The sequence below is a fragment of the Hippopotamus amphibius genome, chromosome 13 (genome assembly GCF_030028045.1).
Source record: "Hippopotamus amphibius kiboko isolate mHipAmp2 chromosome 13, mHipAmp2.hap2, whole genome shotgun sequence".
NCBI classification, from domain to species: Eukaryota; Metazoa; Chordata; class Mammalia; order Artiodactyla; family Hippopotamidae; genus Hippopotamus; species Hippopotamus amphibius.
The window spans coordinates 40,338,929-40,358,038 of record NC_080198.1 but is presented as its reverse complement, the minus strand read 5'-3'; the positions used below and the strand labels follow the sequence as shown (position 1 = coordinate 40,358,038).

The following is a 19,110-nucleotide window of genomic DNA, read 5'->3' as shown; positions in this document are numbered from 1 at the left end:
TGCCCCCAAACGGGTCCCCAATAGCCACCAATGGGACAACATCAGGGCTCCTCTTACCAACAGCACATGGCTGGCTTATTAAAAGCCTGTGACCAAGAAAAGGGAACTCTCCGGCACTGTTGGTGGGAATGTAAGCTGGTACAGCCACTATGGAAAACAGTTTGGAGGTTCCTTAAAAAACTAAAAATAGAACTACCATATGACCCAGTAGTCCCACTACTGGGCATATACCCAGAGAAAACCATAATCCCAAAAGAAACATGTACCATAATGTTCATTGCAGCACTGTTTACACTAGCCAGGACATGGAAGCAACCTAAATGCCCATCAACAGATGAATGGATAAAGATGTGGCACATATATACAATGGAATATTACTCGGCCATAAAAAAGGAATGATACTGAACTATATGCAATGAGGTGGACAGACCTAGAGACTGTCATACAGAGCAAAGTAAACCAGAAAAAGAAAAACAAATACCGAATGCTAATTCACATATATAGAATCTGAAGAAATGGTACTGATGAACCCAGTGACAGGGCAAGAATAAGGATGCAGATGTAGAGAATGGACTGGAGGACACGGGGCTGGGGTGGGGGGCGAAGGGGAAGCTGGGATGAAGTGAGAGAGTAGCATAGACACAGATACACGACCAACTGTAAAATAGATAGCTAGTGGGAAGTTACTGTATAACAAAGGGAGATCAACTCAATGACGGGTGATTCTTTAGAGGGCCAGGACAGGGAGGATGGGAGGAAGTTGCGGGAGGGAGGGGATATGGGGATATCTGTATAAATACAGCTGATTCACTTTGGTGTACCTCAAAAACTGGTACAAGAGTGTAAAGCAATTATATTCCAATAAAGAGCTTAAAAAAAAAAAGAAGCAGCAGCAGCCTGTGACCAGCTAGAACAAGCAGCTCTTCTCCACATGGACAGGTGTTAAAGCAACCCCAGTCCCTGTCTCAACAGATTTTGAAAACTTAATTGTCTGAGCAGAAGTCACACACGGTGAAGTTGATCTTGCTGGCATGGCTGCTATCTGTAGACTTTTAAATAAGCCCCTGAACTCCTCCCAAAGGGCAAATCTGCTTTTTCTTCTCAGCCCAGCCAACTTCCAAATCCAAGTGCCTGCCAAGTTGCTTCATTTCTTCATTTGAATGTTTACAGGGTGCCTGAGTCTTCTCACCTGGCAGACAAAAGGTGACTAAGACATGACTGCTGCCCTCAGGGAGCTAAGGCGCAGGTGAGAGGGGAAGCAGACAGGTGAATGGAGAGTCCCCACACAGCAAGGCCATGACTTTCTGGGTGCCATGGGAATGCAGAGTGACTAACAGCTGAGGGGAAGATGAACCCTCAGCTCACCTGGAGGAACACTAAACGCAGAGTGGGCAGGGTATGGAGCGCCCGAGTTACTGGACGGAGTGGGTGCACTCAGGCTGGGCCCTGTGTCCATGGAGAGGGCAGAGACTCCTAAGGTGCACTTGGAGGAGGGACCAGCATGGGAAGGGCTGCCCCATGGGCTGCAGACTTTATCCCACAAGCACTGAGAAGCCAGAGAAAAGCTGAGGACAGGCAGGCAGGTGGCAACAATGTGATGAGAGTGGTATTTATAAAAAGCATTCAGGAAGGGCCAGAAAGGAAAGGGCGGGGGTCACTGGTTGAGGCCACCGGAGAAACAAGCCAGATATGGGTCAAAAAAGCCACCTCACCCCAAGAATGGCAGACGGCAGCTGCCTCTGAGTCTGTCCGGAGGGACAGCCCCTTCTAGCTGCAGGGTGCCATGCTGTGCTCACAAAGCTGCCCACACTTCACTCGCGCGCACAGCCTCCGGCCCCCACGACTACCCTGGGATTAGGCATCATCATCCCATCCAAACGACGAGGTTCGCAACAACCAAGAAACTTAACTCAACCGTTCACAGCTAAGAAAAGACAGGTCAGCATTTAAACTGAGGTTTCTGATTGCATCACGCTTCCAAAACTCTTTCAAATAAATAGCCTCAAGGCTTGGGTGTGCGTTCTGCACAGAAGCCAGAGACGTGTGACCACGTCCACTACCAAGTGAGAAACGTAAAAAAACCACAAACTGCCGGGGCTGCAAAGACCTCAGATATCAGCCAGTACAACATGAACTAGATCCAGTGGCCCAGGGCACGTGTTATAAATCAAACTGACCAAATCAGAATCTTCCACGGTAAGACCCAGGAAGCTGAATGTTTCAAGAGCCTGCCTACTCCCAGGTCACGATTCTACCACATGGCCCAACTGAGGAGCTTCTGAGTCAGACCACATCCCTTCTCTCAAAGACGCTGACCCAGAGGAGGAAGTGACCTGCACGAGGCCGCCCCAAGCTGACTGAGGGCCTACTGTGATCATCACAGTGGACCCTGGATCAGAGCAGGCAGGCTGAGAAGAAACACAGAGAAATCTCTCCTACAACGTAAACATCCTGAGGGCCACAGGAGACCCAGGAAAGTGCAGCACAAAAACGGCTAGGGCTAGACTAGACCCCAGGTCTCTTGACTTCAGTCCTGACTGCTATGTTGTTTATTTTACCATGTTGCCTGGAGCCATGGAGGAAGGTGACTGGAACTTGAATTCCCAAGTCATTCTATGGGCTGCCCAGTGCCCACGCCCCTCCCTTACTTAGGAAGGCTCCACGTGGAGCCTTGGGGAAGGAAGAGTCAGCTGCACGCTGCAGAAGCTAAAAGTGCCCTACACTCACGGCCCCAGCTCAGGGCAGGGGCCGGCAGCACAGACTTCTCCCTGGTGGCATCGACAGCAGGGCAAGCTGCAGTGTCCAGTACTTGAGAGCAAGTCATCTTCCTGTGAAATGCCGGGCTTCTTTCTGACTGCGTACCTCCAAGGTAGGCTCTCTCTTTTTTTTAATGAACAAACAAATCAGCCAGAATAGATTTCTGTTGCTTGCAACTAGCTTCACATGACCACTTACAGCAACAGCCTAACAACAGTTATGAGTATCATTTTAAGCATTCCAAGTTTCTTAAATTCCCTGACTCATCTGATCCACAGGGAGACACTGGATGCAAGCAAGGCAAAGGTTCTGATGCCCAATTTGCAAATGGAGAAGCTGGGCTCAGGATGTAAAGTGTTCTGTGGACTGGTCCCAGCACCTCTCTGCCCCCGCCCGCCGCCCCGTCTAACACAAAGGCCAACGGGTGATGCAGGCAAGCCAAGGTGCTCACCTGGCCTGGGGTTTCTCTCACCACTCCTCCATCCCAAGCTGGAGTTGAGCCTGAAATGTGCAGGGCCCCAACACTGGCACCCCAGTTCTAAAAGCAAATTCTTTACAAGTCAATTCCCAGGCAAGTCAGCAGTTTACAGGGCAGCAAATACACTGAAGCTCCTAGGAGACTAGAAGCTATTTTAACCTCTGATCAGCTGCTTCTCGGTGTCACAGTCTGAGAAGTAAAGGTAAAACAGCTGTCTCCTCTCTGGTGTGATCTCCAAGTGATAAAATCCTAATTAAAACCAAATTTAAACTACAAGCCAGAACTGGCACATTTATTTGTGGGGGAAAATATTGCTTAAACAAGATCTTTCAGTCTTCACCTACACATATTTCCTCTGGAAGCAAAACATTTTTTTTTTAACCATGTGCTGGGCTGAAAGGTTGAGAAGGCAGAAACACACAAGGAAGCCGTGCTGTGGGACTCCGCTGAGTTCTTGAGCTTCTCAGAGCTGCACTTTCCAAAACTGCAGAGGGGTGTTAAATGAGGGAGCGAATGTGACGTGTGGAGCTGTGTGCTGTGGCCGCACCAGGAAGTCCTTGATGGGTAGGTGCCAACCACGGTGATAATGACAGTGGGGCCGGACGCTCTCACCTGCACCCTCAGTGTGAGGCCCCCGAAATTTCACCACCCAAGTGAGGCCCGCTTCTCCCCAGCCCATCACTGAAAGGGGTCACATGACAGGTCCTCGCACACATGCCTCTCTCCTCTCCTCACTTCACCCAGAGGAGGACCCAGCCCTTGCCCTTGAGCTGACTGCAGTTTAGAAGGGCAGATCCATCATGTGTGCAGAGGACATGAGTCCAGGTCAGAAAAGCTAGCCACAGTGTGCGGGGGAACTGGGGCGCAGGCTTCCACAGGGAGTCTCCCCAAAGTCAGCACCTTCTCCCAGGCCTCCAGAGAGCCCTGCACTCAATCCCTTCTCAAGGGTCGGCGTTATGCTGCCTGGGGCACAAAGCCAACCAGTAAGATACAGTGGGGAAAGCAGACTCACACTGGGTTCAGGACTCCCTCCTCCAGGCAGCCCACCCCTGCTGCAAGCCCTCCTTCCGGGAGGCTCACAGCTCTCTAAGACACCCCTCCCACCCCTCCGCAGCGCACAGCAGGACACAGTATTATAACTGGTGTGCGCGCGTCCGCTGCCCCACTGGGCCCAGACTCACTGCCATTGGTCCCCAAGCCTTTCACAAGCCCAGCACACAGCTGGCACTCCTCAGTAAGAGTAAGGACAGCAGGTGCATAAGAAGAACTTGGACCCAAGGCAGGAAAGTCCTGCTCTCACCAGGGGACTGCCTCTCCCATCTATCAAACACACAGGTGCTTCTTCTTTAGGATTCAAATTGCCCTGCCAGAACTGGAATGCTGCCCTACCCTGACTAGGGCTGCGGGGCGGGGAAGCGCCGTCCTTGAAAGGACAAATGTTTTCTGCTCCAGCCACTCACATTTTCCCTAGACAGAGCAGCTCTTGAAAGCCCTGAATCAAAACAGCCCTGGAGTGTGGATTTTACTCCCCACGGGGCGTCATTACCACAGCAACTGTTTTTCCTCTTGGAATTCTTTCAAAAGTACAAGCTGGTGCTTCCCTCCAAAACAAAACTGGGGAGATGCCAGGGCACCCAGGAGTAAGGGAAGGGCCCTCAAGGAAGGAGGACCAGACATGACCAAGCCACATCAAGCTCTGCCATGGGGTCTCCCAGATCTCTGCAATGGCTTAGAAACTAGAAATGGCGAGTCCCTCACAGCTATTCAGGGTTGTGTGTGTTGGGGTGGGACGGGGTGGGGGGAACAGAGCGTTGAGCGTATGGGGTGCGGTACGTGTGTATTTTGGGGAGTTATGGGATGTGTACAGGTGTGGGGTGGGGGTACTGAGGCCTGGGAATGCAGGGGGAGTGGGTGTGATCTGTCAGGTTGCTGTTTGGGGTATGTGGGGAGCTGTGCGGGTGGAGGGCTGGGGAAGTGTGAGGAGGTGTGCGATGCAGTGTTGTAAGGGAATGAATGGGGTTGGAGGGTGTAGGGTATACTGTGGTGTGTGTGTATGTGCTGGAGGTGATTTGGGGGTATGTTGGGGGTGGTGGGGAAGTATGTGGGTGTGGGTTGAGGGGAGGTGTTCTTCAGTATCCCAAGATGAAACATGGGACATATCTTCCCCCGAAACAAGGACACAGAGGGGAAAGGAGGGGAGGCATAAATTGGGAGATTGGGACTGACATATACACACTACTATACATAAAATGGATGACTAATAAGGACCTACTGTAGAGTGCAGAGAACTCTACTCAATACTCTGTAAATGGCCTATATGGGAAAAGACTCTAAAAAAGAGTAGACATATATATATATATATATACTGTATACGTATAACTGATTCACTTTGCTGTACACCTGAAATTAACACATTGTAAATCAACTAAACTCCAATAAAAATTTAAAAATAATAATAATAATAAAGAATACAAATTGTGTTTCAAGCCTGTATTACAACACTTAGTTCTACAGAGCAACCACATCCTGGTCCGAGTGTCAGCAGCGGTGAATTTAAAACATACAGCCCAAGTTTGAAACAACTGACCTAGAAGCAATTGAGGCAAGTCATATTTCTAGGCAGAACACCCTGGTCAGTTGGTCCAGAGCATGGAGAGAACAGACGGCAAGTCCAAGCAGCTTGGGGGAGCCAGGCGCAGCAGGTCCCTGCCCTCCCTGTGAGTCCGTGGTCTGGTGCACAAGTCTCCCTCTGGTGCACAAAGCCAAGGGGCTCCGAGTCATGGGACACACAACACCCAGGGCAACTGCCATGAAATGTCTAAATGCTTTGTTAAAATAAATTTGAGTTGTCCCTGTCCCAAGGAGCTGCCTATCTAACTGAGGGGCTGGCATGAAATGGGACACAGTAACATTCAAAAAAAAAAAAAATTGTTACTATTACTATTGTTATAGTAACTTCAACTATTATCAAGATGTTGTGGGATGTTAGCAGTATGTCTTATCAAGGACGCTGCATGCCAACCATTCACGAGGAAACAATCTTCTTTCTAAAAAACAAATGCCAAACAATTAGTGCTGAGTCATTGATATCCATATGGGGGGAAAAATCTTGATCTCTACCTCGCACCATGTAAAAATAAATAAATTCCACATGGATTGGCAATCTAAAGATGAAAGGTAAAACAATAAAACTTCTAGAATATAACACCAGAGAATCTCATCTATGACTCAGAGTATGCAACCATTTCCTTAAACAGGCCACAGAAGGTATTAGGGGGAAAAATTGATAAATTGGCCTACATTAAATGAAGCACTTCTTTTCATCAAAGAATGCAATTAAAAGCATGAAAAGTCAAGGCCCAAAGGCGGTAGAACAGACAGCTGTAGTGCATATATAGAACAAAAGACTCACCCAGGACTGCAATAAAGAACTCCTAAAAATCAACAGGAAAAAGTCCAATAAAAGGCTTGAACAGGTACTTCATATAAACATATGAACAGATACAGAATTTTATTAGTTAGGAAGAAATGCAAATCTAAACCACAAAGGGATAGCCCTACATCTCTGCCAGCAAGGCTAACATGAAAACGACCGACCACACCAAGTGCTAGAGAGAACTCTCACACATTGCTGGTGGGAGTGTAAAATGGTACAGGCATTTTGGAAAACTGTTGGGCAGTATCTGCCCTATATATGCCCTATGACCTTGCAATTCTACTCCCAGGCATACCCCCAGCAGACTTATGTACATATATTCACCAAGGCATGCACAAGATCGGGAAAAGCAGCACGATTCGTAATAGTTCCAGCCTGAAAATCTAGAGTGGAATGCATAAAACGTGGTATACTCACAACAGAATCCTGCACAGCAGTAAGAATGAAGCAATGCCATACTCAACAGGACAGCTCACACACACATAATGATGGATGACAGAAGCCAGATACAAGAGCATGTACTCTGTAATTCCATTTATACAAGGTCCAAAAGTAAGAAAAGCCAACCTCTGGTGTTGGAAGTCCCAAGGGATTAATGACTCTCGAGGTGTAAGCACCTGGGCAGAGGCAGGAGGGGGATTCTGGGATGCCGCCATGTTTCTTGATCTGAGTTACTGATAACATGGGTGTATTCACTTAGTGAAAGTTAAGAAGTTGATCTGTATACTTTTCTTTATGTATAATATACTTCAATTAAAAGGTTTTTAAAAAAAAAAATTTTTTTAGTGCCACAACATTGTTGTTAAAACAGAAAAAACTGAAGCCCATTTAGAAACCAAAAATAAGTCATTAAAACCTAAAGAGAGGGCTAATTCTGTCTAGATGATGGTAAGAAGTAAGTCCTCCAAAGAGAGGAATACCTCAGGGCCCCCAAACACACCCAGAAGACAGCTACCTGGACACCAAGAGGGAAGCACACTCCCCTCACACCCTCCTGACTCTAGGAGACAGGCGAATACAACTGTGGGATTCACCATCTAGGTCACACAAATTCTTCTGTTGCAAAAGCTAACAGAAAGATCAAACACCAGCTTGAATTTCAAGATTCCTTTGCTTTCCAACTCCTGTCCCCCATCGGTGAGGCCTTGTAAACACCTGGTTACACCCTGTAATGCCACAGAAGTCACCCGAAGGGGAAAGTGAGGACTGAACAACTGTGCCAGTGGAGAAGCAAGAAAGAGGGACCTTGTCTTCCGGCTTCCTGTCTGGAGTCCCTTCTGCTACATGAGGCTGCCTCAGCCACCGCAGGTAAGCTAAACCTTAAAGGAGCCAGAACAGCTATGCATCTGTCTTGGGAAGCACTACCCTCCCAGGGAAACTTAGAAAGAGGCTCACCCTTTGCCCAGGTCAGTAGTTTCTCCCCAGGATAGCAAAGCAAGCTGAGGGAAGGTCTCATTCTCTTTCCTGCAGCCCATGGCAGAGCCCCTCCCTGCACAGCTCCAAAGGGAAGCCAGCACCAGTTGTGCCCCATCAGGAGGGCACCGCAGGACCCAGCCATGGGGCTGTGGGCTCCTCTGTGCCCAACTCCAGGGGTGCAGTCCTGTGTGACGTTGCACAGCCCCTGACCCTCTCTGGGTCTCTACTGTCATATCTGTAAAGTAAAAGGGTCCTCACTGGGGGTAGAACAAAGAGTACAGCAGAAAGAATAAATGCACATACACACTTCTCATTTCTCAATACCTTTCTGCACCCGCCACCCCACTGCATCTTCATCCTGGGAGGCTGGGGTTACTGTGGCCCTCTTCCAGCTGAAGAACTGTAAGCTCAGGAACACGAAGAGGTTTACCTATCTATCAGTCTCAGAGTTAGCAGAGTGGCAGAACAATCTGTCCAGGCAACCGGGGTGCAGGGAATCTGAGAGAAGCCACCAGCCTGACTCAGAGGCAGTGCTCAATTTAAAAGGGAGCAGCCCTCGTGGCCTGCCCACCCACAGGGATGGGTAAGGGCAAAAGAGAAGGAAGCAGGAAGGCCACCCAGTGCACAACACTGGGCCAGCCCAGAGAGCCAAGGCACAGGGGCGCGGCCTCAGCCTGTGCTACCTGAGAGACCAGTGAGTCTTACAGTTGAGGCCAGGTGAGGCCTTGAAACAGTGGGAAGGAGGCCCAATTCACAGTAAGGCTGTGGCCGCCATGCTGCACCCCCATCCAGCTAGCCTGGACCACAGTGGCACATTCCCCTCCCACACACAAGTCCCGGAAACAGCTAGACCAAGCTGGCCTGCCACCCTATCCTGCCCAAAGCCATCCCACTCCTCACTTGGCTTCTCTCAGCCCCACTGCCCTCTTCCCTCTAAGTTTCCTCCACCAACTCCTCTGAAACGCCTGCAGGGCGAGCCTCAGGGCACCAACTGTATCCCCAGTCCTCCCCCTTTGCTGTCTAAGCTCTGAACCCAGGGGACCTCATCTAGCCCCAGGGCTTCAAATCCTACTACACAAGCTTCTCTCAGCAGTCCAGAGGCCTGCCTGACAGTCTCTCTCCACTTAGATGTCTAATAGTCATCTCAGGCCTAAGGTGACCTAAACTGGACTTCCGATTTCCCCTTCAAGATCACTCGCCCCTGGACTTAACTCAGGAACACGCCCTGCCATCCAATCAGCTCACTCACCCCCACAGTCCATCTGTCAGGACGTCTCGGAACCCTGTCCGAGTGTCAGCGCCTCACACTGGGCTAACGCAGCAGCCTCCTGCCACCACATGCTGTCAGGGCAGGGCAGTGGTGCTCAGGCCTCTGATGGCTCCCTATTACCCTCAGAGGGAGGTCCAGGCCCTGTGGCCCCAGCCTCCCAGGACCTCTCTACTCTCATGCCCACCCTATGCCCCCAACCTTTGACTCTACTCCTGCCACACAGGGATTCTTTCTGGCCCTCAAACAAGCCAAGCTCCACCTATCTCGGAATGCTCTTCCCTAGACCTCAGCATCCCATCCCTCCCACCCCCATCCCCACCCCTCACCCCTACCCCCTCCATCTCAAATCTCCCACTCAGAGATATCTTCCCAACCTAGGGCAGCTGTGCAGCACGCACACACACACCCCCAACACCCCCACGCGAGCCCTCACAAGTTCCTAACATTATCTTCCTTGTTTACAGTGCAGTTTACTAGCTACCCACCCCTCCCATGAAAGCCCTTAGAGGCAGGGAGGCAGTCTTATTCACAGGCTGGATCCCCAGGGCCTGGCACACAGCTGGTGCTCAATAAATACTTGTTTGGTGGCTGGCTGCAGAGTTCCTGCAGTCAGGAAGGGCAGCTAATGCTTCAAGGAAAGGTGTTCTACTTCCTTTCGTCAAGGGAGCACGTCAAGGAAGTGATCAGAGATTTCCAGAAAAATGCTGTCTCAGAATCATCTGGGGAACTTTAAAAATGCTTAGATTTCTCGGCTCTATTCTAAGATCCTGACAGAAGGTTTGGGATAGGGCCAGAGAAGAGACTGCAAATTGTCTCCCCAGGTGATCCTGATGCACAGTAGGTCTGAGGACCTCTGACCGATCCAACATCTCTGTTTTACAAATGAACAAGTCAGGGCCCTCCGAGGGGATGACTCAATCCAAAGTGTCAAACTGGTTCATCAACAGGTGTCTGTGTTGGGAGCCCAAACCTCTCAAACCCGTAAGGTTCTCTCTCTCACTGGCTCTAAGACCTCAGGGTCTGAGCAGAGGTGGGGAAGAGGTCAGTCCTTAGGATGTACGGGAACTGCACACCTTGTCTAGGCTGCAGCTCTGCAAATCCACTTTACTAATCTAAATTTTGCACTAAAAATGAATTCCACCTTCAAGGAATTAGGGCGAGGCTGAGGAAAGCCAGGGGACCAGGAGGATGTCCTCTTTGTTTCCATAGGAAACAGCAGTCTCCAGTCCCTGTCACCCAGCAGAGGGCTGGAGGACCACCGGACTTCCCTGCTTCCAAGAGGGCAGAGGAGAAAGGACAGACACCCGTGTTTATAAAGGCCCATGTGCAAGATCTTGAGCTGGACACCTCTCAGACCTCTTTCTCTGTGCTCCTAGCTACTGATGAGGTCAGAAGCCATATCTAGGATGGGGAGGCTCAGAGTTTTGAAGACCTGCTCCCATCCCAAAGATATGATGAATGCAGCTGAGATCTGAACTAGGTTATCTGGCTCCAAAGCAGATGCTCTCCGCTAAGCCAGGCAGCTCCCATCAGGCAGCCTGATGGCAATTTCTGTGTGTGTGATGGAAAGGAGACCCCTTCCTGGGGGCTGCTTGTTCCCAAGCATCTGGGGGTGAGGAGTGGAGAGGGATACAGGGCCAGGGCTTAAGGGACCATCCAGGACTGGCAGCATGGCAAAACACAGGCACAAGAGGTCCCTTCAGCCTAGGTTTCCTGGTCTATTAAATAGGGAGAAACCAACATCTACCTCAAAGGGCTGCTTCGGGGACTGAACAAATCATGACATCCTATCACAAATGACCGTGTAAATGTTGTGACTGCCAACCTGCAAAAGGCTGTCAACCCAGGAGGCAGTGGCTTTCTCAAGTGACTTAGCAATCAGGCTGCTGGGCATGGGGACATGGCCACGTGGAGTGGGGATGGGGACAACCTCCTAAGAGACGAGCAGGACGTGGACAGCTGGGAGTCCCCTCAGCACACTGGGCTCTCCTCCGCCGCCCCGCCCCCGCTACCCTTCTCTGCCCCCCACAGCACTTGGTAGCCCTTCCCTCCAGCCCCCTCTTCTGCCCTCATCTGGCCAGGACCTTCCCCAGTGCACCCAAGTCAGAAAGTTTCAACATGCTCTCCTATGCCTCAGCACTGCTCCCACGCTCCACAGGCACATTTCTTGAGTGTGAAGAGCACTACTGTGCCGCTTAATGGTCAGCATTTAACTCCACTGGGTGCACACACAGGGCAGGAGTACGTATCTGCTAGAGACACTGGCCACAAAGAATGACAACTTCAAAGCCCTCCGCCCCAACTCTAGGCACCCAAGACCTGGCTCTGTGGTGCAATGGACAGCACATTGGACTTCTAAGGCCCCCTGGCTGATCTGATGGTCACCTGGGTTTCCACCTGCCCTCTCCCTCTTAGCTCTCAATAAACGGGAGTTCAGGTAGAGACACGGTCTCTTATGAGTTAGGCTAGAGGGAGCAAGTCCTCCAGAGATGCTCTGTCCTACCAGACAGCCCTAAGTCAAGTGCAGCTGTTCAAGTGTAAATTAATTAAAATGGAATAAAATTAACGTCCTGTTAGCCACATTTCAAGGGCTCAAGAGCCATATGTGGCTTGTGGCTACGGGACTGGACAGCACAGATTATACGTAGAACAGCACTGAACAGTGCTGCTCTGGTCTCTAGAGCCAAATGAAAAATAGGAACTGCTGTAGAAGCTGAAAGGTGACAGCCAGACCTTGGCCCTGAGGTCACACCCAATCCCTGAGGGGCTGGCCCGGCAGACAACCAGTCTCCCTGTCACACCAGCCCGATCCAGGCCAAATGTGAGTGAGCCAACAGCCAGCGGGCAAGTGTTTGTGCCAAGTGAGTCACCTTCAGAGGCCTCCACCTGGCTACTGAGGAAGCGGTCAGAGGGGAAAGTGGCCTCACAGGGCCCTGCACGGTAGAGAGATGCCACATAACTTCACCTACAGCCTTGAACTGTTCACCTACTCACCCAGTTTGGAACTTCTGGATGAACATCAAGAAGGAGGTTCAAAGAGTACAATATAGAAATATGTGCCCGGGCAGGCTGGCTGCCCTCCCAGCTAGAAGCCCTGGCTCCTGCAGAATTCAGCCACTAAAGCACCCAGCAGCACTTTCAGACCTCATCCTGCCAAGTGCTTGCTGTCAAACCCTCTGGAGCATCCCCCACTGTCCCCTCTGTGCCCCAGAATGTTCCCATCTTTGAAATGCTCCCCTGGAACATTCCTTCCCAGGTACTTGAATACTCCCTTCCCAGTTCCGCCCACCACGACGTACCCCATGTTCCACTCTGCCTTCCCACGAAGTATCCCAGACCCAGCTTGGCTTTCCCAGGAAATGAACCCCAGAAGCATAGTCGAATATCGTATGTGGTCTTTCCATCTATCAACCTGGGCTGGCTGACCTAGAGGCTGTTGCTTACCAGCAGGGCTGCCCCTGCATAAAAGCCCCCTCTAGTAGGGGTCTTGCTTGGGCTGGAATCCAGGAGAGTCACTTACGTTCCACAACCAGCACCTCTGAACCTCTTCCTGTCTGGCCCCCTCTCAAATCAGTCGCATTAAGTGGGCTAGCAAGGAAGCACTATGTAAAACTGCTGAGCTGCACAGCCACGATGGAGCTTTACTGCTGAATAATATGGGAAACTTTTTGACTATGATCTTGAGTCCATCTGTCACAATTTCAGGACGGATTCCTCCACGCGACACTAAATTACGAATTTACAGTTTTGTGAGGGAGGAGAGGAAGATAACACCGTGAGGAAAATCAACCTCATGCCTGAAACCCCGATGCCTCCAGCAAAACCATGCGCACAGAAGGTATCAATGAAGGACCTGCCACTCAGTCTAGGGGGCCAGCAGGAAGCCACCCCATGGGGCAGACAGGCACTCTTCATCAACAGGGGCAGGCCAAGGCAGTGCTCAGCTCTGGAGTCTGTCCTGCAGGGGCCTTGTCCTAACATCAGAAGACTGAACTAAAAGTGGGGCACCACTTCCTCCCTGAGGGAGAAGACCCCTTGCTTCCTATCAGCCAGCAGCAGGCAGGCCATACTTCCTCCCCACTCACAGGTCCCATAAGAAATGACTATGGGCTAGAAAATTAACTCGGACTTTAGACCGTTGACTGTCTTTTTCCCATGCATCTACCCCAATAGTAACATCACTCAAGAACTGTGGAGATTAAATATAACACTAAAAACACAGGTAACAAAAGGTAAGAAAAGATAATTTGGACTTTATCAAAATTTTAAAAACTTTGTGCATTAAAGGACACTACCAAGAGAGTGAAAAGACAACCCACAGAATGGGAGAAAATATTTGGAAATCCTGTATCTGATAATGGTTTACTATTCAGAGTATATAAAGAAATCGACTACTAGTCAACAACAGAAAGACAAACCACCCAATTAAAAAACGGGCAAAGGGAGGCTTTCCCGGAGGCGCAGTGGTTAAGAATCTGCCTGCCAATGCAGGGGACACGTGTTTGAGCCCTGGGCCGGGAAGACCCCACATGCCTCGGAGCAACTAAGTCCATGAGCCACAACTACTGAGGCTCCACACTCTACAGCCCGCGAGCCACAACTATTGAGCACACGTGCCGCAACTACTGAAGCCCACACACCTAGAGCTCATGTTCCACAACAAGAGAAGCCACCGCAATAAGAAGCCCAGGCACTGCAATGAAGAGTAGTGCCCCCCCCACCCCAACAAAGAGTAGCCCCCGCTTTCCGCAACTACAGAAAGCCTACACGCAGCAACGAAGACCCAATGCAGCCAATAAAAGGAAAAAACAAAAAATGGGCAAAGGACATGAATTCCTCCAAAGAACATACACTAATGGCAAATAAGCACATAAAAAGATGCTCAACAGCAATAACCATTAGGGAAATGCCGATCAAAACCACAATGAGATACCACTTCATACCTACTAGGAGAGCTATAATTTTTTTTAAAGGAAAGTCACAAGTGTTGGCAAGTATGTAGAGAAATTGGAACCCTCATGCATTGCGGGTAGTAGTACAAAATGGTACAGCTGCTATGGCAAATAGTCTGGCGGTTTCTTAAAAAGTAAAACACAGAATTAGAAGCAATTCCACTCCTTAGGTATATACCCAAAAGAATGAAAACAGGAACTCAAATACTTATACATCAAGAAGTACACCAATACACCAATGACAGCATTAGTCAGAACTGCCAAAAGGTGTCCATCAACAGATGACTGGATAAACAAAATGTGGTATATACATATAATGGAATATTATTCAGCCTTAAAAAGGAATGAAACTCTGTTACATACTAGAATGGATGAACCTTGAAAACTTATGCTAAGTGAAATAAGCCAAACACAAAAGAACAAATACCGCAAGATTCCACTATATGAGGTATTTGCATTAGGCAAATTCAGAGAGACAGAAAATAAGTTAGAGGCTACAAGGGGCCGGGGTAAGAGAGGACTAGGGAGTTATTGCTTAATGAGTGCAGAGTTTCTGTTTAGAGTGATGAAAACGTTTTAGACATGGTGGTGATGGTTGCACAACATTGTGAATATACTTAATGCCAATGAAAAATGGTTAAATGGCACATTTTGTGTCATACAAATTTTACTATAATAAAAACATATACCAAAAAAAAAAAAAAAAGAACTGTGGCAAAAAAGGCTACATCCTTGTCAGGGGGAAGAAGGGCCAGAATCAGGACTAATTAGGATCTTAATCAGAAGGGATTAAGGCATGTATATACGGGCAGCTTGGACTTGGGGGGGGGGGGCCTATAGCTTTTTTTTTTTTTACTTTGTTTTTCAAATTTTTCATTTATTTATTTTTCTTTGGCCACACTGCATGGCATGTGGAATCATAGTTCCCCGGCCAGGGGACAAACTCATGCCCCCTGCAGTGGAAGCACAGATTCTTAACCACTGGACCACTAGGGAAGTCCTGGGCCTATACTCTTTCCACTATTGTTTTTTGGGGATGTAATTCATAAAACCTCAAGGAATCAGAAAGTATATAAGAAAGTTTCTCAACTTGCCTCCACCCTGCCTCTGAGCAGGTCCCTCCTAACCCCAGCACTCACCTGGGATACTGCCTTCTTATGTGACAAATAAAACCGCCTCACATTTATTGGCCTCAGTGCTTCCACCTATAAAATAGTCCTCCTTCTTCCTTCTTCTCAAGGTTGTCATCAAGACCAGATAAGATAAGCCAGGCAGGTGGTATTGTTAGCCATGTTAAATCTGAAAACACTGTTGCCTTTAGTAAAGAAATTAAACTGCTAGAGCTACAGAGTAAAACAGCGGCACCATGTACTCCCCATCTCTCTTTCCTCCTTCCCTTTTCTTCATAACACCATCTCCGTCTAACACTAGATATATTTTGCTTGACCATCTGTGCCCCCAGCTAAATGGAAGCTGCTTGGAGAACAGACTTCGGTGCGCTTTGTTCACTGGGGTACCTCCGCTGTCTGAATGACTGGTACACAGTAGGTGCTCAGTACACATCTGCTGAAGGAATGGATTACTAGCTCTAATAATCCATTTTGCAACAAATCAAACAATAGTTCATCGCCTACCACTGATGCGTTACTGACACCACTGCATGGAAACTAAAGAGTCAACTAAAAATTCTAACTTTCCTTTCTAAGCAGGAAAAGGACTATACAAGTGGAATAACCAGGAGCTCCTAGACAGGCATGCCAAGAAAGGAAAAAGCTTCCAACGAAATCAAAACTGTGGCTTCACAGTAATTCCTGTTTCTTAAAATAAATGCAAGGAAACTCCAAAGGGCAGTGAGCTCTCAATTCCAAGAGGGAAGCCATGTGATTTCCAAATGCACATTTTCTAGAAATGAGTTCAGAGCCAAGAACTTTCTGAAGTCAGAACTGTGAAGATTAAACCCAATTAAAATAGTAATTAGGATGCCAACAAACTGGATAACCTAGGTGAAATGGACAAATTCCTAGAAATATGCAATGTAACTAAACTGACTCATGAAGAAATAAAAAACTTGAATAGACCTATAAATTAAAGTGACGACTGAATAAGTAACCAAAAACCTCCCAGCAAAGAAAAGCCCAGGGCCAGATGGCTTCACTGGTGAATTCCACCAAACATTTAAAGAGTTAACACCAATTCTTCTCAAACTCTTCCAAGAAAATGAAGAGGAGGAAATATCAATACTTCCTAAATCATTCTATGAGATCAGCACTACTCTGATAACAAAGCCAGACAAACTGCAGATCAATATCCCTTACGAATACCGTTGCAAAAATCTTTTAACAAAATACTAGCATGAGACTTCCCTGGCGGTCCAGTGGTTAAGACTCCGCGCTTCTACTGTAGGAGGCACAGGTTCAATCCCCAGGGAACTAAGATCCCGCATGCCAAAAAACAAAACAAAACACCCACAAACAAACAAAAAAACCAAAGCTAGCAAACTGAATTTAGCAGCATATTAAAAGGTTTATACACCATGGCCAAGCAGAATTCACTTGTGAAATGCAAGGATGGTTCAACACACAAAATCAATATAATACAATAATAAAATGAAGGGAAAAAAACCACATGATCATCTCAATTCATTAAGAAAAAGCACTTGACAAAATTCTATTCCCTTTCATGATAAAAACACTCAACAAACTAGAAATAGAAGGAAACTTTCTCAACATGATAAAGACCATATATGAAAAACCCACAGTGAGCATCACACTCAATGGTGAAAGACTGAATGCTCTTCCCCTAAGATTAGGAACAAAACAAGATGCCTGCTTTCATCACTTCTATTCAACATGGTACTGAAAGTTCCAGCCAAAGCAATTAGGCAGGAAAAGAAATAAAAGGCATCCAAATTGAAAGAGAAGTAAAATTATCTCTGTTCAATGATGACATGATCTTATGTGCAAAAAACCCTGAAGAGTCAACCAAAAAACAAAAACAAAAACCCAAAAAGGCCATGTTAGAATAAATAATAAATTCAGCAAAGTTCCAGGATACAAAATCAACAGACACAAATCAGCAGCATTTCTATACACTGGTGATGAACAATCTGAAAAGGAAATTAAGAAAACAATGCCATTTACAACAGCACCAAAAAGAATAAGATACTTAGGAATACATTTATCAAGGAGGCTAAAGACTTGTACTATGTAAACTAGAGAGTATTGCTAAGAGAAATTAAAGACTTAAATAAATGTAAAGACATCCACGCTCATAAGTTGGAAGACTTAATATTGTTATGATAGCAATATACCCAAAATGATCTACAGTTCAGTACAATTCCTATCAAAATCTCAATGGTGTTTTTTGCACAAACAGAAAAATCTATCCTAAAATTCACATGGAAACTCAAGGAATCCCAAATAGCCAAAACAATCTTTTTTTAAAATTTTGTATTTTTTAATTTTTTGGCTACACCACACGGCACATGGGATCTTAGTTCCCTGACTAGGGATTGAACCTGCGCCCCCTGCAATGGACGCACAGAGTCTTAACCACTGGACTGCCAGGGAAGGACCAGCCAAAACAATCTTGAAAGAGAACTAAGTTGGAGGACTCAATCTTCCTGATTTCAAAACTTACTATAAAGCTACAATAATCAAAACAATGTGATACTGGCATAATGACAGACATACAGACCAATGGGACAGAATAGAGAGCCCAGAAATAAGCACTTGCATATATGGAATGATTTTCAACAAGGGTACAAACAACATCTAATAAAGGACAGTTTTTTCAACAAATGGTACCAGGAAAGCTGGAGCTTCACATGCAAAAGAATATACCAGACCCTTAACATTATATCATATACAAATATTAACTTAGAATGGATCAAAGACCTAAATGTAGGAGCTAAAACTATAAAACTCTTAGAAAAAAAAAACAGGGAAAAAGCTTCATGATCTTGGATTTGACAATGGTTCTTCAGGTACAATTAACAACAGGAAAAGAAACAGATAAACCGAACTTCATCAAAATTTAAAACTTTGTGCATCAAAAGACATTATCAGGAAAGTAAAAAGACAACCTTGAGAATCAAAGAAAATATTTGCAAATCACCTATTTGATAGGGGATTCATATCCAGAATACATTAAGAACTCCTACAACTCAACCACCACCACCAAAATCCAATTAAAAAATGAGCAAAGGACTCAAATAGACATTTCTCCAAAGAAGATTCACAAATGGCCATAGGCACATGAGAAGATGCTCAATATCACTAATCATCAGGGAAATAAAATCAAAACTACAACCACAATTAGGATGTCTATAATCAACAAAACATAAAACAACAAGTGTTGGAGAGGATGTGGAGAAACTGGAATCCTTGTGCACTGCTATTGGGAATGTAAAATGATGTGACTGCTATGGAAAACATGGCGGTTCCTCAAAAAATTAAACACAGAATTACTATATGATCCCAAAATTCCACTTCTGGATATGTACACAAAAGAACTGAAAACAGAGACTCAAACAGATATTTGTATACCTACTACTTACAACAGCCCACTAATAGATAAATAAACAAAATGTGGTATATACATACAATGGAATATTATTCATCCTAAAAGAGGAATGAAATTCTGACACATGCTGTAACATGGATGAACCCTGACAACATTACGCTGAATGAATAAGCCAGTCACAGAGAGACAAGTACTATATGATTCTACTTATATGAGATATGAGTAGTTAAATTCATTGAGACAGAATGGTGGTTGCCAGGAGCTGGGGAGAGAGGAG

General features: G+C 46.9%; 1 protein-coding gene across 4 annotated transcripts in view; it reads right to left on the bottom strand.

Moving 5' to 3' along the window:
• CCDC12 (coiled-coil domain containing 12) overlaps nt 1–19,110 on the bottom strand; it is a 61,598-nt gene that overhangs the window by 40,748 nt on the left and 1,740 nt on the right. Inside the window, exon 1 of one of the 4 annotated variants that reach the window (XM_057704865.1) lies at nt 8,412–8,690. The exons of the other annotated variants lie outside the window; for them this stretch is intronic. The gene's annotated coding sequence lies outside the window, so the exon portion shown is untranslated. Of the gene's footprint in view, nt 1–8,411; nt 8,691–19,110 lie in introns of those variants that run through there. 4 annotated transcript variants of the gene reach the window in all.